Source organism: Malaclemys terrapin, chromosome 1 (assembly GCF_027887155.1).
Source record: "Malaclemys terrapin pileata isolate rMalTer1 chromosome 1, rMalTer1.hap1, whole genome shotgun sequence".
NCBI lineage: Eukaryota > Metazoa > Chordata > Testudines > Emydidae > Malaclemys > Malaclemys terrapin.
The window spans coordinates 122,038,118-122,059,826 of NC_071505.1; the positions used below are offsets into that span (position 1 = coordinate 122,038,118).

General features: G+C 40.3%; 1 protein-coding gene across 11 annotated transcripts in view; it reads left to right on the top strand.

Moving 5' to 3' along the window:
* The window catches only part of PPFIBP1 (PPFIA binding protein 1), a 172,717-nt gene that overhangs the window by 43,282 nt on the left and 107,726 nt on the right, over positions 1-21,709 (top strand). The window contains exon 2 of one of the 11 annotated variants that reach the window (XM_054037371.1): positions 2,589-2,677. The exons of the other annotated variants lie outside the window; for them this stretch is intronic. The gene's annotated coding sequence lies outside the window, so the exon portion shown is untranslated. The remainder of the gene's footprint in view (positions 1-2,588; positions 2,678-21,709) is intronic. 11 annotated transcript variants of the gene reach the window in all.

Here is a 21,709-nt window from a genome sequence, read left to right on the forward strand (position 1 = left end):
TTTTTCTTATATAGGCTCCTAATACCCTCCCCCCGCTCCCCCCACACCCACCCCTGTCGTGATTTTTCACATTTGCTGTCTGGTCACCCTAAATACATCTCAGTGGCAGTTTTCCCTGATATTCAGTTTAAATTTTCTTCCCTAAATTTCATGCAATATTCCTAGTTATATCTCCATGTACCACACACTAGATTTCCTTCATTCCTTTGTGTTTTCACACTTCTGAATATTGGTAGACTGTCATCTCATGTTACCTCACCCACCGCTTAGTCAAGCTGCATGTATTTAATCCTCTTCATTTTCTTTCCTACGTTGATCCCTCCAGTCTTCTCATCATTTTTCTTGTAAGATTGAGTCCAGACCTGAATACAATATATCAGGAGTGGCCAAACTTACTGACTCTCTGAGCCACATACAATAATCTTCAGAAGTTCAAGAGCCACAAGACACATGCAATCTGCCCTGTGGCGCGGCACCTGCTGGGGTGTGGGGCTTCTCCCCAGTGGCCCCTAGTCCATCACCCCGCCGCAGGGGAGAAGCCCGAGCTCCTCTTCTCCCCAGCCTGTAGGCGGAGAATGGGGAGGTCCGTGGGGACATCTTTTAACTTCAAAAGAGCCGCATGCGGCTCACGAGCCACAGTTTGGCCACGCTTGCAATATATCTAGATGTGGTTGCAGCAGAGCCACATAGTGAGAGGCTATTTATTACCACCCTACTGCTCAGTGATGTGTGTAATCTTTTAACATACACGGCCCAAAGTATACGCATCTTTTTACCTATTATACCTCAATGCAAAGTCATGTCTAATTTACTGTTTCTTACATTATCCTCTTGTAGGGGTGTAACAAAGCAGCCTTTGGCGGGACACTACTGAGAGTATCAATTCAGGACAAATTGCTTGGAGCAGGGCAGTCACAGCCCGAGGCTGGGGTCCTTCACTACTAAGGCAAACCAAACAAGCCAAACAGAGAGGAATTTGGTTTTACCCCACTGGCTAACCAGAAGTCATATAAGCAATTCCCTCAGACACTCCAGTTTCCCAGTATCACCACCAGCACCACTCCTTAGGGGGATGAATGGTTATGAAAACCAATACCCCAGTAAAAGAAAAAAGATCCCAAAGGACCAAGCCCCAGACCCAGGTCAATATACCAGTCAGATCTTACCCACAAATCACGCTGTTCCCAATCCTTTAGAAACTAAAATCTAAAGGTTTATTCATAAAAAGAAATATAGATGAAAGTTATAATTGGTTAAATGTAATCAAACACATACAACAATTGCAAAGTTCTTAGTTCAGGCTTGTTTCAGGCTTGATGGGATTACTACTGATTTAAACCAATTAAGTGTCTGGAGTACAAACATCCCAGCTTGGATGGGTTGTTCAGTCCTTTGTTCAGAGCTTCAGTTTCAAGCATAGTTCCTCCAGAGGTCAGAAGCAGGATTGAAGACAAAATGGAGGGGTTTCCAGGGCCTTTTATATCCTCTGCCATGTGGAAGAAAACCCTTTTGTTCTTACTGTGGAAAATCACAGTAGCAAAATGGAGTTTGGAGTCAGATGGACAAATCACATGTCCATGCATGACTCAGTTTGCAGGCGGCAGCCATTGCTCAAATGCTATCCTACACATTCTCAGGAAGGCTGATGTGGATTGGAGTCTCCCAAGGTCCACTGTCAGTTAAGTGTTTCTTGATTGGGCACTTACTCAGAATAGTCCTTTCTCAGGAAGCTGACCAAATGCTTCACTGATGCTAGTTAGAATCAAACACATTGAGATACAAGTACGTAGCCAATATTCATAACTTCAAATACAAAAATGAAACACATACAGACAGCATAATGATAACCAGCAAATTACAACCTTTTCATGTACAAAGGAGGTCAAGTAAGGTGTCTAAGATTTGGTGCAACTGTAGGACCTTGGTTACAACAATGATCTATACGTTCACAGTTCATGTCAATAATGTCACAGTGGGTTCATGTAAATAATTTGTTTTATTCAACTAGATTCTTGTTTTCATGTTTGAAAGAATGTAAAGTCTCAAAGAGAAATTGTACTGAGCCCATCAAATTTCAATGGTTTCATTTTGATCACAAATGTGGGGTAGAATCTGTAAGGAGACGTAATGCTGTTTCGAGCAGAAAGTCCATCTGGTGCTTAAGGGACTATGCTGCCGGCTTTCTCACTTTTTGACCTATGGGTCCCCAACTCCATGGTGTGCTTTCTCTAGACCCCTAAGATTAGAGGCAAGCCTTTTGCAAAGCATTTTGTCTTCTCCGCCTCACTGCTGCATGCTTTTGAACATCTTGGCCAATGGAGAGACGAATCAGGCCCATAGTGTAAAAAGAAATGTTAGGAACTAATTTTATTAAGAATTATTAGGAATAAATACAATAGCTCATTTCCAATATGCATTTCTTGCTTTCTGTACTCTTATTCTTGAGTCTGTCTTTAATATTCACTTACATATGACACCCAGTGTTTCTTCTTATCCAGTAGCATTTCTGATAGTTGTTTATGCTTAATAAGTTACCTCAAACTTTGTGCTGATTAATAACTCAAGACTTGTTGTTGTTTGCTTTTTAGTGTCAAAAGTTTATATGGATCAACTCGTTAATCAGCTGTATAGTCTGAAGAGCATCAGTAAAGATCAGCATTAAGTCTCCTTTTCCAGTGTGAGTAATCCCCCAGCCTACTGAATCATCCTCATTATTGGCATCCTTAATGGCCATAGTCATCCTTGTTGCTTGTACGGTATCCCCTCAAGGAGCTATTGAATGTTTCCAAAGTTAGGGAAAGTTTTACTGTATAAAATCCCTTTTAATGACTTGTAAATGGATACCTTCCTTAGTAGTAATGTAGCCTCCTTTGATTTGCAATATCCTTTGATTTTGGTATCACTTAAGGGCCCTGATCCTCTAATTTATGCAAGCAAATCTTCCATTCAGGTCAGTGAAAGTTCCCCTCCTCCCCCCACTTGAGGCAGTAGGACTGGGACCTTAATATGCAGACTGCTGTTATATCACTGTACTGTATATCATGTGGAAGACTTCCACATATATACCCACAAGAAACTTCTCTAAAATAATCACCAGAACTATTTTTCTGGTAGAACCCCTGGTTGGAAGACCATTTTATTAAGCAATACAATATTTGGGTTGTTTTTTTCCTTAGTTTCAAGCTCTATAAGTTTACGTGTATCTGAATTTGACCACTTTTAGGCTAGACTCTGAATTTATCTAAATAACTGAGTATATGTCAGAGTTTGGTAGTCTTGATTTATCTACATTTTAATGTACTGTATGGTGGATAAAACATGCGAGGACTTCGTTTCTGAAACTAAAATGGCTCTTAATAGAATTATTTACAGAAAGGCTACAACCACTGCTGCTAATCCAGCCATGTGTACACAGACTGACTTCCTGGTGCTCCCTCCGAACCCTTCCTTCCTACAACCTATCCTCCTCCTTTGAAGCTCCATGCAGGTTGCTACAGTGTTCCTTTTAACAATTTTTGTTGTTTTTTTTGTGCAAGCACAGGTTACTAGCACAGAGCCCACCATGGGGACATGGCCTTTAACGTCAACCCGTTGTGCCTTGTTAGGCTTCATATTTCTTCAAGTGTGCTGATCTTTGAAGCAGCCACCTACTTCTTGTTTGTGTTTTCACTGTTGGTAGGGGACTTGATTCTACCCTGTTGTTGCCTTCATTCTTGGCTTCTGTGTCATATGCATGCTGTGACGGATTCGGTCATATAGACCCCTTTGGGACTGTCACCTGATGTGCTGAAATTACCTCTGAGCCCGTTTTCCCTGCTAGCTTGGGACTCCAGAACCCTGCCTTGTTGATCCTGACATGCTAGCCTGCTGCAACACAGACCCAGGGTCTGGTCCACGCCCCCAAAGCTGTAGACTTCATTGAAAGCAGCTTAGCAGGTTATTTGTTTCCAGCACCCAGGCACCCAGTTCTCAATGGGATCCAAACCCCAAATAAATTCATTTTACGCTGTATAAAGCTGTCCACCCTCTATAACACAGAGAGAGATATGCACAGCTGTTTGGTCCCCCAGGTATTAATCACTTACTCTGCGTTTATTAAAAAACAAAAGTGATTTTATTAACTATAAAAAGTAGGATTTAAGTGGTTTCAAGTAATAACAGGCAGAACAAAGTAAGTCACCAAGCAAAATAAAGCAAAAACAGGCAGGTCTAAGCCTAATACATTAAGAAACTGATTACAGGTAATATCTCGCCCTCAGAGATGTTCCAATAAGCTTCTTTCACAGACCAGACTGCTTTCTAGTCTGGGCCCAATTCTTTCCCCTGGTACAGTCCTTGTTAGTTCCAGCAGACATCTCAGGTGGTAAGCAGGGGTTTTCCTTTGTTCTGTTTCACGCCTTGTGCCAAAGCTATAAAAAGGGGTGGATCTTTTGTCTCTCTCGGTCCCCACCGCTCCTTCTAAATGGAAAAGTACCAGATTTAAGATGGATTCCAGTATTAGGTGACATGATCATATGTCCTGTGAGACCCCATTCTTCATTATCCACGGGCAGGTCCACACGTACACAGGAAGGCTTGCAGGTAAATAAACCATCTACAACCAATTGTCCTAGTCAATGGGAGCCTAAACCACCATTAATGGCCCATACTTTGCATAGTTACAATAGGACCTCAGAGTTATACTTCATATTTCTAGCTTCAGATACAAAGATGATACATGCATACAAATAGGATGAACACACTCAGTAGATTATAAGCTTTGTAATGATACCTTACAAGAGACCTTTTGCATAGCGCATATTCCAGTTACATCATATTCACATTCATAAGCATATTTTCATAAAGCATATGGAGTTCAACGTGACACATGCGCACACAGAGTATATATGTTACAACACAAAATTAAAGTTGCCAATACACATCAGTCGCCTCAGGGAGTATTTTCTTTTTAGAAAACTATATACACCTACATATATACACAAAAATTGTGTGTAGATGTAGATACAGATAGATAGCACAGAAGTAGAAAAACCTTTATAGGAAACTTGATGAGCAAACAAAACATACCATCTGAGCAACAGGACAGTATTAAATGCCATTGAGGACGTTAATCAAAGAGAATCATAGTTTTGTTTTGATTCACCTCTAGATGCAGTGAGATATAAGGCCACATAAACACTTGTTTTTTTTTTTTAAATTAATTCTTTGTCTTATCCGGACAAACCCTGACAGAGATGTTGTGTTGTTAATAGTATGAATGAACTTAACGTCAAATTTGAAGGAATGAGGAAGGAGCAGAGATAAAGCCCTAACAATATTTGAAAGCATTGAACTCTTGCTGTCAATTCCATTCAAGCATGGAGGCAAAATTCTAGCACATCTGCGTAAAGAAAACTCTTCTTGCTGTATGGAATTGATATGTGCAAATGGAGCATAGTAAACTCATTGAGACTGGTAGTGTGGGCCTGTTCTAAACATTCATTAAAGTGGATGGTTCCATTCTTTTCTTACTGATGGTTGGGGTAGTGGTGACAGAATTTAAAGGGTGGGGTTATTGGAGCGTCATTCACCCCCCCCCCCCCAACAGATACTGCTGCTTGTAGAAGATTGTATGTTACTTGGCTTCATAATGTAAAAATGTGTCTCACTTGTGGTTCAGGCATTAGAAATGCTATGTTTTGCATTCTGTTCACCCAAAGAGTGACACTCCAATACAAAGAGACAGGGAGAAAGTACATAAATATTTAGTACACTGCCCTGTTTATCTGGCATCTGACCTCTCTGTTGCATCCAGTGAATAGTTTTTCCTTTTCCTCTCCAGTTATTTATTAAATTGGCCCCTCCAATGTTGGCAATCACTTCATATTCAGAAATTATAAATTCATCATCCCCAGAGCTTTTAAATATGATTTCCATTTCTTTGAGATGATGTTTTTCCATCTCTGAGACTTGAGATACTTTTTCATGTTTTATTTAGACAAGCTTATTCTGCCAGCAGAAAGCCAATTGAGTGATATTTTTCTTTTCTTGGATGCATAATCCTATAAAAGTTTGTGGCTGGAATAATCTTTCTGAGCTGGCAAAAGATGATGTAATCTGTGTTAAAATGTCCCACTTTCTGAGTATCTCATTTAATTAGAAATACAGTTGTGTGTTTTGTGTTTTCCTGTAAGTACCTTGAGGGAGAAAATACATCATTTAATCATCTAATAATTCTACTTGGCACTTAGGTGGCACTTTGGTTCTTCAAAGAGCCATACGAACATTCATTAAGTAATCATTACAACAAAACTGTGTAGTAGTTAGTAATTATTGTTTTCCCCATCTTACAGGTGGGAAACTGAACCAGGGCAGTTAAGTGACTTGCCCTAGGCCAAGACATGAAGGGCAGGGCAGTCATTTTTCACAGTGAAATTAGAACTGTAGAGGGACTGGCTTCCAGTTCTATGCTGAGACAGTACCACACCCTTTGCAAACTTTCTCTGCTAATGAAAACTTTATTTAAAGAAAGGTAAGATTCATTTACATCAATAGTAAAAGAGGAGAGAGAAATATTCAGTCAGATACTTTGGGAGGATGTCTATCTTTTTTTAATTTTAAATGATCTAGCCTAGCTTTGTTAACCATTATTAATTATTTACTTGTAAAATGACAAGTTTTGAAGAAATGGTCCTTGCCCCAAGGAATATGAAGTCAATGGTCCCAAACTTACAATTGGATTCATGTGGGCAGAGCCCTATTAACTGCATGAATCTGCTTGTTTGGATATGATTACAGTAATCTGGGCTAAGTAGACAACCTACGAATGAGGGATGGGACTTGAGATGTGATTAAAAGAGGACTGATCAAGCAGAGTGACCTGACCAAGTGGTGAAATAATGTCTTGTTTCATGATTGATCTTGATTTATTATGTATAGTGTCAGAGTGGATTTGATTTAAATCACTAGTCAGGAAGTCTCGATTTAATCATGGATGTCTACATAAAAGTGCATTCTTGTTGGTTGGTATAACCTTAATACATATTCTTCACAACTCAAGATAGATGTAGGGTTCATTTTTAGAAGGTACACACTATACATTTTTAAAGTGATTTATTTTGAAAACTTTTCAGATTAGTTTTATAGCTATATCAGAAAATGAATGATTGTTTGATTATTTCATTTACCAAAGGTAATTGAAGCAGCTAGTTCACCTCCCAATGACTTCATAAATATCTCCAATTCAACAGGTTAATCATTAATATTTGGAGAATTTTCTTGCCATGCTGTATTAGGAGGAGAACGTCACCAGACAGACATTTAAATTGTCTTATTTTACTAAAACAACAATGTTATGTATTCTGGATTTTTTTCTTCAAGAGCAAACATATAATATTTTAACAAAACAAGCATATGAATTTTTGAATTTAGTTAAACATTCAAGTTTTTTAAAATCAGGTTTGTTTTTGTTAAAATTGTTTTTAACTAAAATAGTTAAATGAAATATTTTTTAACAAAAATTAAATCGACTGTCAGCCAGGTCAACATGAGAAACTTAAAATATTGGCTTCTGCAGCTAACTCAGTCGTCTTCATCTTCATTTTCCTGTTTGTTCATAACCTGGGAAAGAAAAACAAGATTTCATGCTTGTTTAGGTCCCAAACGATTTCTCAATTTGGAATGAATTAGTCCAAAGGAAGAAAATATTCTTTCTACACCGGCAGAAGAAGCTACTGCTGTTAAAAGTGAGATTATTACTTCAATAGTTTCCGAATCCAAGTGCTTAAGTGACTTCTACCAGTTCGCTGGTGTGACTTTCTTTAAAATATCACCAGCAAACATATGTTTCTTGAATGGTTCTCCCTTAGCTCTGAAGTTTATTATAGTTGGCATTATGGAGGAATGATTGCTGGATGCCCATGTCATAGCCAACTCTTCTTCCGGGGGAGGGATAGCTCAGTGGTTTGAGCATTGGCCTGCTAAACCCAGGGTTGTGAGTTTAATCCTTGAGGGGGCCACTTGGGGATCTGGGGCAAAATCAGTACTTGGTCCTGCTAGTGAAAGCAGGGGGCTGGACTCAATGACCATTCAAGGTCCCTTCCAGCTCTAGGAGATGGGATATCTCCATTAATTTCTAACCTTTTCAGCAGTTAAGGTTTGACCCTTGTACTGATTATTGAGAAAATTTGCAAGAAAATGAGCTGGAGATAGTGCTTGTCCCATTCTTTTTTTTTTTTTTAGTGCTTGTAATTTTAACTCTGTCATGGCATATTTCTCTTTTTAAGATCTCACTCAGTTCCTTTCAAATTTCAACAGCATCAGCAATAAAACAGCTATTTCCCTGCATTTTGTTCAAGGCTACAGAAATAGGCTTCAGGGTACTCAGCATGTGTTCAACATTTCTCTTAAGCCCAATGTTGAGAACTTTGGCTGTGACAGTGCCATCTATTTTTCCACGATTTGTTCACAAACTGTCATCAGATTAGGCCAGTTCTTGATATAGTGCTCAAAACAGTCCACTACTGAGTTCCATCTCATGTCTTGTGGGAGAATTTGCTTGGTTCCTCCCATGTTTTTTTCTGAGCAGCTGCTGCAAAGTAGTTGTTACAGAAGTATTTTGCAATTTCAACAAAATTAGCCTTTGTTTCTGGAACACTGAAGTCTTTGGCTAGGAGGTGCATCAAATGAGCACTGCAACTGTATGTTGTTAGCTTGGGACTCTCTTCTAAATAAATTCTTCTCAACTTGGATACATTTGCAGCATTTTCTGAAAATGATGACGATGGTGATCTTGAAGGTGAATAGTCTTCAGAATCCCGTATGTTGAGGATGGATTCTCCTAAGCAAAATAAGTCAATGCAGTTATTTAATTATTATTACCATACTGCTCATTTAGTATTACTCAGTGCATTCACTGACACTCAGTACTACTTTAAAGATGAAATTGTAAAAGGAAGATCTGCCTATTTTAGCTATTTATTTTTTATCACAACTGCATCTAAAATGATAGTACCATAGAGTAACAACTATATTTTTTGCTCAAACATGAGAATTCAAGAATAGTCCAGAAGGAAGACAGGGAGTCCTTAAGAAAGAAGTATGAAATAAAAAAGTTTACCAACCTGATCCTGCATGTTCAGACATGTTCCTTTCATCATCTTCAACGCAGCTTCCTCCTGAGAAGGAACACTTCTCACGATGTTTCATTCGGGCAACCAGGCCTTGCATTTCTTTGTTGCACTGTTTGCATTTTGCACGCATGCCTGTCTTACCCACAGGTAGAGGAACTTCATTAAAATATTCCCAAACTGGGTCTCTGTTACAGCCTGCTGCCATTATAGGTTTTCCCTTCTAGTGAGAGAATGGTATGGTAGATCTCAAATCAATGAAGGCTACACTCAGGAAGACCTCAAGACTTCTGGGACTTCATAGAATCATAGACTTTAAGGTCAGAAGGGACCATTATGATCATCTAGTCTGACCTCCTGCACAATGCAGGCCACAGAATCCCACTCACCAACTCCTGTATTAAACTTGTATCTGAGCCATTGAAGTCCTCAAATCATGGTTTAAAGACTTCAAGGTGCAGAGAATCTTCCAGCAAGTGACCCGTGCCCCACACTGCAGAGGAAGGCAAAAACCCCCTAGGGCCTCTGCCCCGGGCCGGCTCCAGGCACCAGCGCAGCAAGCAGGTGCTTGGGGTGGCCAAGGGGAAGGGGCAGCATGTCTGGCTCTTCGGTGGCAATTCAGCGGCGGGTCAAACAGTTTCACTTTTGACCCGCCGCTGAATTGCCTGCTCAAACAGTTTCACTTTTCTTTCTATTGCCAGTCCCTCCCTTGTCACATTTATCTCCAGACTTCTTCTCCTTGTCCAGATCTATTCCGCCCCCAACAATCTTCTATTCATTGAACTTTTTGAAACTTTGCACTTTTAGAGAGAGGTAAGGGTTTGACTCTGTGTAAACAAATTTGCAGAGGGACAATAGGGCTGAGATCTGTTATTTCTCACCTCTATTTATTTATTTATTTTATTTAAAAACATTTTTGCTGTTAACAAGCATGTTATCTCTGGAGACCCAAATCCAGAGAGAACTGCAAAACTAAGCATGGTATCTTCTAAACTAAGCATTGAGTTCCATTGGGCAGATAGAAAGATTAACCTAAATAATCTTTACAGAAGCCCCTGAAACACCATAAGATTGGGTCCCTAATCCATGAACTATTGGAACTTATTTACCAAACTTTTGTTAAACATTACATGAATATATTCTCATACTATAGAATTAGAATTTATAATCCCTATTCCATGATGAGACATTATAGCTCAAAGATATATCTTAGTTTAAATTATCTTTAGTTTTTTTCCCCTCAAAAATATTTTATAAAAAAAAATCCAATTTAAATCAAAAAATCTTTTTTTATAGAAAAAACATTGATTTTTATCCACCCTGTATAGTGTTTTGTTTAATGTTGATTTGATTGGCTGACATTTCTGCATGTGTTTGGATGTGTGAGAAGGGGTGGCTAGAGTTTTATTAGCCTAAAGAAGCGTGTTTTATTTACTAGAGTGTAAGAGAAATACATTTATTAGGGACTGGTGGACCTGTTTGGAGGGAAACCCCCTCAACTCCTGCCTATTCCTTCCTCCCACTCCCTACTTTAAACTTTCTCCCATTTTTAAAGCTGAATTCAAAATGAACCTTTTTTGTGGTGTTTGGAAAATGTTCTTTTTATTTCTGGATTCCAGCTGGGACTAGAACCTGTAATGCTGGAAATAATAGGAGGAAGCTTGTTTTAATGAGGTCCCAACCCCATTGTTCAGACTCCTGAGATTCTTATACACTTCAGCTAAGTATCTTGACCATCGGACACTTATAGAAAACAAGCCTGAATTACACACCTTAGGCACAATCCAACTCTCAGAGAAATCTGTGGGATTTTTTTTCCAACTTCAGTGGAAGTTGTTGGATCAGGCCCCTTTTGAGATTCTCTTCAGTAGAACCAATATTATAAATCAATGACTTTGGCTAATGATTAGCAGGGCATATGCTAGATTTATTATTGCTTAATTATTTTATGGTGCCCAAAAGTACACTAAGCACTTTACAGAACAGGTAATTCACTTCATTATTGAATTAATTCTGATGGAGATTAGTGTGATTTACATATCTATTCTAACTACTAGTTATGCTAAAAATATTAGTTGTGCTAAAAATGATTTCCCTGAAACAAAGGAGACAAGTTTTATTTAGCTGTTTCACAAGGTTAAAGAAGATAATTGGAGAGCTGAATAATGTCGGAGCCAGGTAACTCTGTTGGGGATGTGGCAGAGAAGTGGAAATTGCATGGGGAATATCTTCATCTTGTTTTAAAAATTCTCAGTGGTGCTTCCCAAAAGGTTTTCCAAAGTGGCTTGTGCTGCTTATGTCTGGCCCACATTGGTGCACTTGATGAACTTTTTCTGACAAGGGTCTTGCGTCACTAACCAGCCTTTCTGTGGGCATGCTCCGTATACTGCACTGTTACTAGGGCATATCCAGTTGTCCATTCCACACCAAGTAGTGAGGGGTGATGGGAGTTTTTTGTTTCTGAAGCTTTTATTTCTGCCTTTCAGGCAGGAATTATTGTCTTCTCTTAGAGGGGCTACACTTCCAGCTGGGTTAGACAAATTTTTTGCTTCCTCATTTTAAGAGAACACTATAAAGTGACTGTGTTAATTTTCAGCTTTCCATTGTTTGTAATAGCGTATTATTTTATCCCCAAATTTTGTGTATGCATGCGCACACACAAGCATGGTGGGAAGGGGGGGGAGTAGGAACTGAGAGCACGCCCACAGAAAGTTTCACCTCTTTTTTGTTGTTGTTGTTCCCATTTTGAATGGATCTAAAAGTATTATGGCTGTTTTTGTTCAACTCCTATTACATTCTTCAACGTATTAGTGCCTTGTTACTCACAGCACCTTTGTTCATGTACCTGAATCACTGACAGATGTCAGTACAGCTCTGAGGATTGACATGTGGACTTCCTGAATCTGAAACCACCTCCCCACTGAACTTAAGAATTTTTGGTTCCGTGTATGAACTGCTCCTCTCTAGCCAAATGTAGTTTTAGAGTCCGCAGAAGAGCATAAAATAGTTCTATGAGGGTCTATAAAACTAACGGTTAATGTATGTATATTTAAAATTTCTTTGCAGGGCTGTTTGTATATCTTATGTGTATATTTTAACATACATAAATTAGCCATTGGCTTTATTATAGGTGGTGCCAGTGGCTCCACTTATAGTTATGGTTGCACGTCCCATTATTAGACTTTGGTTTTAATTGCTTATAACTTTTGCCAAACTTGAACCCTCCAGTAAGAAAATTTCCAAAAAAAATTCAGCCTGAGTCAGACACCCAGCATGGAAAACTTTAGCAAAAATGATTCACGTGTTTCCAAGGCCAAGTTTAAGGTAAAATATGGTGTCCATGTTAATTAGCTGTAAGAAATATTTTGGAAAGCACTAATGCATCCAGGCTCTGGAGCAGGGAGTTGAAATTTGGCAGGGGCTGTCTCTTGCTGTTGCAGAGGAGCTTTTTTACTTTCACTGTGAAAATTCACCCACGTTTGGCCGCGTTACAAGCCTGTGAAAAATTGCAGTTCGCAAATCTCGGTAGGGGCTTGTTAGTTTGGCTGCTAAACTCTCTGAGGCTTCCGTCTGTTCTGCGTGCTTTAGCCCCACATGCCAACCAAACTCTGTGTATGCTGTCCCTACAAAGCAATCCAGAAGCTCCATCCTGGGGCTGGAATTCCCTGCAATTGCTGCTCTTGGCTGCTGCGGTGCCAGGCACCAGAATGGAGAGCAGGGACACGCTCTCCTGTACTGTTAATATCCCAACTGCTGGTGGTGCACAGGCACCATAGAGAAGAGGGAAGCAGCCTGACTTAGAGTGGGGTGGGGGTGGGAATTGTGTGTATAGATGGAGCGGGGACTGTAGCTGGTGGCAGGAAGCAGGAGGAGACAGGAGCCGATGGGGTAGGCAGATATAGGGAAGGTGGATGGGAGCTAGGGATATGGGGGGTGGGGTTGGATAGGAGCAGTGAGAGGGGAAGGTGATCTGGAGGGGTATATTGGCTCAGATGTAAAATAACTCACTTTGTGTGTGTTATGTTACTGAAGGACTAGAAGTACCATGACTGGGAGTATCTAATTGGACGTGCAAAACTCAGAGTTCGAAATGGGTCTTTGTACAAGCAATCACATCATCAGCTAGTGTCAGAGACAAACATTTGTAAAATAACTTGCATAGCACCTTCCAACCTGACAGATCCCAACATGCTTTCCAGGCTGCATACCTTACCCGTACATGTATCCCTGGAGTGGAAGGTGCCAACCAATGAGCGCAGAATAATACTGGATAACAATGTGTTTGGGACACAAGCTCTTGCTCTTTGGAAAGGGTCATAGGATCTGTTAAGATCTACAGAGAGCAGCAGATAGGACCTCAGCTTTTTATGACCTTGTCAGTAAGATTTCCTCACAGCAAACTGCATGCTTCTCAATGCTATGTATATCAAGAGAATGAAAGGATGAGTTGATGCTGCCAAGATTTGAACCAGTGATTCCTAGGAACTAAGTGTTTCCAGTCTGATGATTAAACCAATAAGCCTCTGACTTTAATCAGGCAGCTGATTAAGGTTTAGGGATTGGAAAAATGTCAAGGTGTGGACGATAAGATGTAAATGGTAACAATGCTTTAAATAGCCACACAGATTCTCTTAAAACATACTTGTGAAATGATAATTCAGACCAGGAACCCCTGTGGACGGACACTCTTCTAGCTGTAGAATCTGTTTTTTCCTAAACATAACAGGATTGAGGTAGTTCTGTCGTGAACATAAAGCAATAATATTGGTTAGAATTAGAGACTGGTCCCAACAGGAACCCTGGGTCTAAACCTCTTAAATTTCCCAACTTCCTTGGGGGTGTGGTGGGGGAATTCAGATCTGGGTCCTATCTAAAATCAAACTTTCTGGCTCAGGTTTATCTCAACTTTTAAAGCGATGTGTACTCACTTATGGGATGTTTAAAAATAGGAATAGATTTGTTCAAAAGTTGATCGCTCAAAGTTAAAGAACCTCCTGAAGTCATTCATTCAGCATTTGGAGGTTAGCCAGTATTGTGCAAACTGTGTCCAAGCATTTTCAGGAACATAGCACATTTCAAAATCATGGTATTAAGATAATTGGCTTAGAGCCAAAGGGAGGGGAACAGTAATAGGCTATAAGCTATCCATCAGAAATACCTCTAGCTCTTTTTTCATCCAATATATAAATGTCATGGTTTACATCCACAGGGTCTTATATCGAATTTTTAGCAGTACCAGTACATTTTCTCCAACAGAATAAATGCAATATATAGTTACAAGCACTATTTTTCATTTAGACACCAAGAACAGCGCGCACACAAATTTTGTTACCACATGAAAGTAGCAAGGTCAAATAGTACCATTTTATTGTCCTCTAAATGAAATAAAATTCTACTGAGTCTATTGGTGATTGGTAAATCTTTTACTTTAAGACCATACTTTTTGAATTAAAGCTACCAAACTGGAACAGTGTAAAAACTGTCATTCCCCCCCTTCCTCCTTTTTTAAAGGGTGGGGTTGGAATATAGGCCCCGATTCTCCACTGCTTTGTACCTTGCACCACCATTTATACCTGTGCAAAGTTTGTGTAAAATGCTACCAAATCAGAATGGTAGCATTTCACATTCACTTTGCACAGCTGTTCAAAAGTACAAGGTGATGAAAAGTCAGGCCCATGTAAACTAGAGCTCTATTTATCTGAATAGACTGAGGGACAGGGAGTTTATTTTGGTAAATGTGGAACTTTTTATTGCAAATTATATGCACGTCTTTTCAGGCTGTTCAACCCAGTATTAGATAATGGGGATTTTAGAATAAGTGGGTTCAGATAAATGAGATTCTAATATACATTTGGATTTTATTCTGTTTAAAGGTAATGATGTATGTTTCCACTTTGAGTTACTGAACTGCTGTTTCTGGGAAATTGACTTGCTAGATGTCTGCATTATTCATATAGGATGTTAAAGTAGCTGTAATCTGCTGTCTTTAAATAGTCCTGTTTCTGCGGGATCACAGTGAGTTGCACATTAAGACAAGATACAGAATTTTTGGGGAGAAGCAATTTTTCACTGTGGAAGGCAAAAATAAGAGGAAGGGCTGCTGCAGATTCTACAAACCCCAATAGCTACTGCATAGTTTATATGTTAAGTTTTGAAAATACCTTCCTCACAGAAAAATCAAGATGAGAAATCACCCAGAGGGGTGACCAAGAGGCTGGAATTTCCATCTAGCAAGGATACCATAAACATTTGCCTCTCCCACATCCTTAACTGCTGATCGGCAGTTCAGATAATACAGAGGGCAGGAGACATTCAGCAGCAGAGTGTCCTCCCCCACAGCTGGGGGCTTGTTGACCACCTCCTGGTCAGGGGTCTCTGTTGTGCCCCGCCAGGACTGCAGCCTCCCCTCCCACCCTTGCGCCTGGAGGGATCAGGTATTACTGCCCCTGTGGCAGTGCAGGAGCCCTCTGTAGGTCTGTTGGCCTGATCCCGCTCATTCACCTCCGCAGGGCTGCAGCGAGCTCCCTGTACTGCCGCAGGAGGTGTTCAGCAGCAGGGTGCCCTTCCCCAGTGCCCAGGGCTCGTTGTCATCCTCCTCCTCCTCCACAGTCTGGGAAGGGGGGGGGGGTGTCTCTGCTCTATTATCGGATCCTGTGCATTATCTGCATTCCTTCCTGGTCCCCCAGTAGGAGATACATGTTGCAGAGGGCAGGTATCTCATGCTGGCGTACAAGGAAGGGATTTGGATTACAAAATTTGGGATGAACAGGAGTATACTGTATAGGATTCCCGCCCCCGCAATAGCACAAAACTGAAGGAAGGCTTTTCGGCAATTTATATTGGAGTGTATGTAATACATCGATAACGTAGAACAAGTTGTTATGGGTGAAAGACAGAAAGATGGTCCAGTGGCTAGAGTGGTAAGCTGGGACTTGGGAGATGCAGATTCAATTCCCTACTTTGCCTCGGATTTCCTGTGTGACCTTGGTCAAGTCACTTGGTCTCTCTGTACTTAGTTTTCTATCTGTAAAATAGAGATAATATTTCTGTCTCAGGGTTTTTGTGAGGATATATACGTTAAATATTGTATGGAATTCAGATACGATGGTAATGGAAGCAAGATAAGTACCTAAGATGAATAGTTATGGTGGGGAACCCATCTCTTACCTGCACTCTAAAGCACCATGGGTGTAAGCGACAAATATTAATATACATGGTGTATTGGACTCAGAGCTGTCCCTTTCAGGTATTTGTTTACTTGATTACTTGTCGATGTCTATTCATTTCTACCACCAAGAAGTAGTTAAGTTTAGAGACTTGCATTATTAAAAAAAATTTTTTTTACATAATTTACAATATGGTACAACAGCCATAGCCTGCTCCATAATCCAAGCTATGGCGAACCTATATACAGCTGAGAAAATATTTATTATCCGTGAATATACTGCAGCTTTGCTGGTACTCCTGCTGCTTTGCCTGCATAAAATAGAAGCATGTGGAGTAATGTGACTGTCACCGTGCATTTGCAGATGGTATTTTGGAATCCGTAAAACCAAAGTGATGTAAAAGGTCACACAAACTCTGCACAATACAAGCTTGCTGGCCTGCAGCCCTGCTACCTTGTTGTGACCCTGTCAGATCCCACAAACTAAGTAGCATTAGGCTGGGTCAATGCTTCAATGAGACTTTTCTGCTGCAGAGACACAGGATACACCTTTGCACTGCCCAGTATGTCTGTGCATCTGTGTCCCTATCCTGTTGGGTACCTTTTATATTTTTGCACAGAATGCCCCCACAAAACAGCAGTACATACCTACTTACGGTACCTGTTCTTAAATTGAAATCAGAGTTACACTTGAGATAGATACTACAGTATCACTATATTATTGGCTGAGCTGACAACTTTTGAACTCTGTAACCGTTCAGCTTCCAAAATTTCTGGGAATGTTCTAGGCATCACTAGCCAACCTTCTATTGATTTTTGGGAAAACTGGAAAGCCAAAGGGAGGGGGATGCATGAAGCCTCTACTAGCTATTTAGGTCAGCTTATGCAACCTACAGTGTGCAGTCCCCTTCCCCACAGTTTATAAGGTGCCAATCAACATAATATCTAGGTATGGGTGGAGTGTCCTATCCACACAAAGTACAAATGATGAAAATGGCCTTGGCAATATAATTTTAAAATTTCCCACAATGCAAGTCAAATATTTCAGCCAGCAATTCAGTATAGAGCTATACTGAACAATGGTGAGGGATGAACTCTGGAGAATCATTTCAGCCTTGGAGGAGATGTGATACATTGGATAGGGCACTGACCTTGGCTCAGGAGACCTGCGTTTTCTTTCTAAATCTGGCATTGATTTGCTAAATGATGTTGGACAATTAATTTAACCTTCTCTGTGCCTCAGTTTCCTGATCTGTAAACAGGGTTAATAATGCTCACCCATCTTAGCAAAGCACTCAGAGAAGTGTGGATGAAGAGTATTGAATAGATATTAACTTAATTTACTAAGATTTGGATCCATTAACAGTGAATTTGTCCCTATGGGTATGTTTACATTGCAATAAAAAACCTGCAGCACAATCGTGGCTGGCAGGAGTCAGCTGACTTGGACTCATGGGTCTCTGGCTGCAGGGCTATAAAATTGCAGGGTCTCAGAGCCTGAACTTCAGCCCTAGCCCAAATGTCTGCACTGCAATTTTATAGCCCCGCAAACCTGAGCCCCTATTTGATTATGCTGACACCTGGCTGAGGTGTTGGCTAACCTTTTGTCTCTGGGGAACTGGTTTGAAGCTGTTTCCTCAGACTTGGAAACATGTCTTATACAGTAGAATTTTATAACTTTACGTACAATGCTGCTACGCACATTTTAGCAGGACAATAATGTTCAGCGGATTATGTGTTTTCAAGTGATACCTCTAGTGATGTAAATAACATTTTTTTAAAAAGTTAATGTTTAAACTATTAAAATTTTACTGGTTAAATGCTTAACTGTGTTAGGCTCTGCTGCTGCCCCACGCAACTGGGATCCCAGCAGCTGGGACCCATGGTGCAGGGGGAGGGAGCAGCTGGGACCCATGTGGGGGAGGCAGCGGCAGCTGGGACCCATGGTGGAGTTTAAATGTTAACCGGAATACCTTACTGATGAGACTGATGCTTATCGATTAATGGTTACCCGGTTATTATTTTACATACCTCACAAGGCATACTTTGTACAAAATTTATCATAGTCTTGTAAAAAGGGTGAACATAAGGGTACAGCCCATCACAAAACCATACAGTGTTGTGTCCTTTCCCAAGGTGTCCGTGGAAATGATGCTTCAGCATCTCTGGCTAGGAGAGAGCATTGCTGGTAGCCACTTCTGGTTCACCAGCTGTTAACAAGCAAAGCCTTCCCTACTTGTCACACCAGGTTAGTGTGGTTGCCTGGAAATAGCTTGTAACTGCACATACTTCTCTGTTACATTCACCATAAGGTGTAACAGAAGGCGAATGATGCCCTAACCCATCTGTACTTCCCCCACACAGTGACTTCCCGTTCCCTCCTTGGTGAGTTTAACTTTCCCCTGCTGGCTCCTCTATTTCTTGGAGCTTTAGATCCTGGGTCCTTTCCCAACTGGTTCACAAGTTAGAGATCTTGCTTGATGGTAGATAATTGTGAACTCCCAGCATGTGCAGCCCTCGAGGCCAGCTTCATCACAGGCCACCTCAGGAGCAGGGAGTAAACCGAAGTCTTAAAAGCTTCCAGAGAGCCACCAGCCACTTCCTTGCTCCCGTGAGGTTGCTGCATGCACCTGCAAGAATCTGTTGCAATGCGGATAGTTATTTGGTAACTTTCCCTGCTCCATGTTCTCTTCGCAGGCTAATGAAGGGGCTAGAGGCAGCTCTGACAGCCCCCATTCTCGCTGGCAGCAGCAGTGTTGACACTCTGAAGACCCCCAATATTCTGCAAGGATAAGAACTACCATCGGTGCTGGAACTGGGGGTGCTACTGCACCCCCTGGCTTGAAGAGGTTTCCATTCTATACAGGTGTTTACAGTTTGGTTCAGTGGCTCTCAGCACTTCCACTACACAAATTGTTCCAGAATCCCTGAGAACTACATCAGGGATGTAAATGAGTCTGGAAGGCAGTGGAATGAGTATGCCAAAGCATAACCAGGAAATACATTGCATCAAGATTGTTCCTGTTACAAACTGAAAATGGTAGCAAATGTAGAGATAAGAATATTTTTGTGACTGATGCCATTCTAGTTGGTTTATACGAGACATTTCTGCTGAATGAATTTCCTCTAGTCTGCATTAACCATCTAAATTGCTTGAACTCTCTCAGCATTATAGTCAATGCGTTGTTTTAGCGAAGGCTTTCTTTCCAGCTAAGAAAATGGACTGCTTTTTCCTGGGCCGTGACACTATGTGCTGTTCCTCCCACATAAGCCCTTCTGGAGAAAGCTTCTAACAGCACTAGTGTTGCACCTACCCCACATCCATACCTTGCCTTTCGGAAAGAATATCACAGTGACACAGAGCTTTTTGCTAAGGGAGTGAATTAAAGAGTTAGCATGCAGTAAAAATAATACTCACTACTTGTGTAGTGCCTTTCACCTAGGATTTGCAAGCACTGCTAACAATCTCATAGCACACCTGTGATGGAGGGAGGTATTTATCTTCATGGTATCAATGACAAAGTTAGAACATGAAGCAGTAAGCAACTTGCTCAAGGTCACTTCTTGGGTCTGTGGCAGAACTGGGCATATAGTCCAGCAGTCCTGACTTGCATCTCCCTGATTTTCCCAATGCGTATGGTGTGGGGTGCAAGGCTGGGGAAATCCCCTTACAATTCATTCCTTTAAAACAATAGAATCTTTCTCTCTCTGAACGGAAGTGTGATTCAGCAGATAGGGCATTGGACTATAAGTCAGGATACCTAGGTTCTGGTCCTAGCTCCATCATTGGCCTTCTGAGTGAACACGGGCAACCAACGTGTGCACTAAGAGGTAGGTGGTATTATCATCTTTTGTGACTTCAAAAGGGCAGGTTCTCTCAAGTGCTGCCACACTTGTGCTTGTGTGGGAAGAGTCATTATTGCAGTGTAGTAAACATTTAAAATTCACAGTTCAACAAGCAAGTTTCCTTAAATCATCATTTTATTTGAATCACAGTAAAGCAGGTTTTGCACAAGCCTAAAAATCAACACAAATATGTCCGAAATGCTGCAGAATCTCACACTCTGTTTCAGCGATACCTGATCCCCATATTTAGAAAAGATGTTTGATATTTAAGTAGTTCAGTCTTGCCAATTTATTTTTCTAGTTTTTCCTCTTTAGATTGCAATAATTTAATGCAAGTAAAAGATGTTTAATCCTGCTGCTTTCCTCCGAAGTTTTTAATTCTTGATGATGTTGATTCAGATTTTGTAATCTTTGTGAAATACTGCCCATAATACGCTGCTTGTTTCTTACAGCACCATACTTTCTTTCTAAAGCAAATTTAGAGAATTATTTTTAAACCCCACCAACTAGAAGCACAAAGACAAATGTCAAGAATGCTAACTCGTACTTTCTCTGAAAGCTACTTAAGATTATCTCATTTAAAAAAGGCAATTTTTGTCTGCAAGTCGAATAATGTAACAGAGATGATATTTCATTAAATTACTGTGTGAAGACTGAATGCGCTTTTAATTTATGAAACTTCTGCAAGAAACAGAAATTTGCTAATTGGAACTCTTAAGAAGGATTTAAAAAAAACCCCCAAAACTCTGGTTCAAAAATAGAAAGTTCAGTACCGTGGCACTTACTATTATGGGATGCGCTCCCTTTCATTATCTTTTCTTCTGGGCAAAGTGATGGCATTTTGTAAAGGGTATCTATTGCCAGACCTAGATATGAAGATGAACTTTAGAGTTTGAACTTGTGTTTAGAAAATCTGTAATAGCAATTACCACAATTGAGATTTATTTCCAAGTACACTACAAAAATGTACAAAGCTGGGAAACTGTTTTCTCTGGAGCTTCCTCTGTTAACTGCAGTGCGGACAGAATGGTGCATTTTTTTTTAACTGAGTTGGGCCCCGAATAGAGGAGTCGGGCTTCTCTGAGAGAGACTTGTTCATTTGACTTTGAGAAGTGCGAGCCCAAGAGTTGAGATCAAAAGAGAACTTGCGGTGTAACGGCTATAAAATTGGGAATAGTTCTTATGTAAAGCGTTTTATTGTTCCATTTTAGAAAGGCATTGCATAGTACTTTAGAGGAGTAGCTGATAAATGCCAGAGGTACACAAGCCAGTGTATAATTTATACAAAGCTCTTGCTACTCAGTGTTTAATATTTTTATTAATATTTTGCCCTCATATTATATTGTAAGTACCCCTATTTGAGAAAATAAGGAAAACCAAACTTTTTTTTTTTATACAGTTCTCAAGAGTGCTCCATCGTTTACTTTTTAATTAAAAGCCTATTGTACTGAGAGAGACTATATCCTTAATGGAATGTGTTACTTAAAACCCACATTTTTTTGAGGGGCCAAATTGTTTTATAAGGCCCTGATCAGGCTCTCTGTTCCATTCAGCCTAATCCCTGTATCCTTGTGAATCCCCACTGAGGTTC